The following is a 4,009-nucleotide window of genomic DNA, read 5'->3' as shown; positions in this document are numbered from 1 at the left end:
TTACCTTAATACTCCTTTTTGTAGTTGCGGATGCTTGCAATAGGGGTTAATCATAAGTGGGATGCTTGTCCATGTTAGGGCAGTACCCAAGTGCCAGTCCACCCACATATCAAATTATCAAAGTACCGAACGCAAATCTTATGAACGTGATGAAAACTAGCTTGACGAAAATTCCCAATGTGTCCTCGGGAGCTCCTTCTTCATTATTAGAATTTGTCCATGATTATCCTTTGCTACCTAGAGGATTGGGCCACCTTGCTGCACTTTATTTACTTTATTTACTTTTTGCTCGTTACCATTTATCTTATCACAAAACTATCTATCACCTACTATTTCAGTGCTTGCAGAGAAAACCTTATCGAAAACCGCTAATCATTTCCTTCTGCTCCTCGTTGGGTTCGACACTCTTACTTATCGAAAGGACTACAATAGATCCCCTATACTTGTGGGTCATCACAATACATGTTGGATTTCGAGGTGCGTTAGATCACCCGACGGAAGCAGTGTCAAGAGGAAACTAACCAATGCATGTACAAGTTCATGGAAATTTAGTGGTCATTCATGCATTCGTTCTAATTAATGCCTCGGTAAACATAACTTCTTGAGAAAAACGAGCGTGCTATGCAAACTACGAAATTAATTCAACCACTCACCGTCTACCTTGGTTGGAGAGATTTTGAAATTGAGCCTTAAATTGGAAAGGAGGGAGTAGTAACTTTTGTCTCGATTACTATTTGTGGCCTTGTATAGATGCAAAATGTATTTTTTGATAGTGGCCTTGTATAAGTAAATGGAGGTAGTACTAACCAAAGTACGTAGTAGGGACAAGGAGTAAACGGAGGGAGTAGTAAAATTTTCTCCTCGTGCTGCGAGCCACCGCGCGCGTGGGCGAGGGAGCGGGCGTAAAGGTGTACAATAGTAGTAAGCTTCACCTCATCCTGTGAGCCACCGTGCCCGTGGGCGGGGAGACGGTGTACTAAGCAAGCTTCTCCTCATTTTGCGAGTTGACGGGACACATCAAAAGTACTCTAGTGTATAGAACCTTGCCTCTAAGGTAGGCCCAACATGGTTTGCCTTTTTTTTTAATTTAACATAACGCGTGAAGTCGCAATTTGTTTGTTCACCCGTGGTAGACGATCCTCCCTCCACCAAGTGGACAACTAGTACACGTGCTAAATTACCACGTGGGCTGCCTTTTTTGTACAGAAATGAGCTCCACCGTGTACCGGCACGGGTGTGGTTGGGAAAGAGATGGGAGTACATGCGCCGTGCGTGCACCTCTTCTCTTCGTGCACGTCCCCCACCTACATGGGTGTGTGTGAGAGAGATACAAACCTAGACATAATGCGCCGTCCATCCCCATGCCTCTGCCTAGTCCGACCACCAGTCACCACCACGGCACCACGCCCCACTCCTCCTCACCTTATATCTCATATTTCTCCCTCCATTTTTATATACAAGGGGCCATGTGACGCCCCCGATTCAATCGTACACTAATCATGCACGCAAATGTGTATGATCAAGATCAGGGACTCACGAGAAGATATCACAACACAACTCTTAAACATAAATAAGTCATACAAGCATCATAATACAAGCCAGGGGCCTCGAGGGCTCGAATACAAGTGCTCGATCATAGACGAGTCAGCGGAAGCAACAATATCTGAGTACAGACATAAGTTAAACAAGTTTGCCTTAAGAAGGCTAGCACAAACTGGGATACAGATCGAAAGAGGCGCAGGCCTTCTACCTGGGAACCTCCTAACTACTCCTGGTCGTCGTCAGCAGCCTGCACGTAGTAGTAGGCACCTCCAGTGTAGTAGGAATCATCGTCGACGGTGGCGTCTGGCTCCAGGGCTCCAGCATCTGGTTGTGACAACCAGGTAGAAGGGAAAGGGGAAAAGAGGGAGAAAAGCAACCGTGAGTACTCATCCAAAGTACTCGCAAGCAAGGAGCTACACTACATATGCATGGGTATATGTGTAAAAAGCCATATCGATGGACTAAACTACAGAATGCCAGAATAAAAGGGGGATAGCTAATCCTGTCGAAGACTACACTTCTGGCAGCCTCCGTCTTGCAGCATGTAGAAGAGAGTAGATTGAAGTCCTCCTAGTAGCATCTCCAAGTAGCATCTCCAGGTAGCATCTCCAGTAGCATCGCAGTAGCATAATCCTACCCGGTGATCCTCCCCTCGTCGCCCTGTGGAAAAGCGATCACCGGGTTGTCTGTGGAACTTGGAAGGGTGTGTTTTATTAAGTATCCGGTTCTAGTTGTCATAAGGTCAAGGTACAACTCCAAGTCGTCCTGTTACCGAAGATCACGGCTATTCGAATAGATTAACTTCCCTGCAGGGGTGCACCAACTTACCCAACACGCTTGATCCCATTTGGCCGGACACACTTTCCTGGGTCATGCCCGGCCTCGGAAGATCAACACGTCGCAGCCCCACCTAGGCAAAACAGAGAGGCCAACACGCCGGTCTAAACCTAAGCGCACAGGGGTCTGGGCCCATCGCCCATAGCACACCTGCATGTTGCGAGGGCGGTCGGAAGCAGACCTAGCCTAGCAGGCGTTCTAGTCCAATCCGGTGCGCGCCGCTCCGTCGCTGATGTCTGAAGTGCTTCGGCTGATACCACGACGCCAGGATACCCATAACTACTCCCACGTAGATGGTTAGTGCGTATAAGCTCATAGCCAACTCAGATCAAATACCAAGATCTCGTTAAGCGTGTTAAATATCCGCGAACGCCGAACAGGGCCAGGCCCACCTCTCTCCTAGGTGGTCTCAACCTGCCCTGTCGCTCCGCCACAAAGTAACAGTCGGGGGCCGTCGGGAACCCAGGCCCACCTCTACCGGGATGGAGCCACCTGTCCTTTCAGCCCCCTCATCAGAATCACTTGCGGGTACTCATCGAGCTGACCCGACTTTAGTCACCATCTGTATAGTATGTATGTATGTATAGTATATACCCATGATCACCTCCCGAGTGATCACGGCCCAATAGTATAGCAAGGCAGACTGACAAGAATGTAGGGCCACAGATGAAAAATACTAGCATCCTATACTAAGCATGTAGGATTGCAGGTAAGGTAACAACAGTAGTAGCAAGGACAGGCTATGCAGCAGTACAGGATTAACTGAAAGTAGTAACATGCTACACTACTCTAATGCAAGCAGTATAGAGTAGAATAGGCGATATCTGGTGATCAAGGGGGGGGGGCTTGCCTGGTTGCTCTGGCAAGAGAGAGGGGTCGTCAACTCCGTAGTCGAACTGGGCCGCAACAGCGTCGGTCTCGTAGTCTACCAGAGACAAGAGGGGGAGGAAACAATGAATACCATGTAAACATAAGCATATCGATGCATGACATGACAAGTAACGATGCTAGGCGGGCCCTAACGTGGTATGAGGTGGTACCGGTTAAGGGGGGAACATCCGGGAAAATATCCCCGGGGTTTCGTGTTTTCGGGCAGAGGAGCCAGAGGGGGAAAGTTGCGGGTTCGATAGGTTAGGGGTGTGTGGCGGACGAATGGACTGCGTATCCGGATTCGTCTCGTCGTTCTGAGCAACTTTCATGTTGCAAATATGTTAATCCAAGTTACGGATTAAAAGATATGATTTTCTAAAGATTTTATTAATTTCTGAAATTTAATTAATTATTTAATTTAATTCGAAAATGGATTTATGACATCAGCATGATGTCATGCTGACGTCAGCAGTCAACAGGGTTGACTTGGTCAACCTGACATGTGGGTCCAGTGGGACCCACCTGTCATTCTCTGTTTAGTTTAATTAGAGATTAGTTAATTTAGTTAGTGATTAGGTTAATCTAATCAGGATTAATTAACTTAATTAATTACTTACTTAAATAATTAATTAACATTTTAATTTTTTTAATTATTATTTATTTATTCATTTAATATATTTGTTTAATTCTTTTTTTTTCTAAAAACGTTATGGGGCGGGGCCCCCTAGTCAGTGGCCCGAGGGGGCTAGCGGGTCGGGCG

This window comes from Triticum aestivum, chromosome 4B, assembly GCF_018294505.1.
Source record: "Triticum aestivum cultivar Chinese Spring chromosome 4B, IWGSC CS RefSeq v2.1, whole genome shotgun sequence".
Taxonomy (NCBI): Eukaryota; Viridiplantae; Streptophyta; class Magnoliopsida; order Poales; family Poaceae; genus Triticum; species Triticum aestivum.
This window is presented reverse-complemented; position numbering follows the sequence as displayed.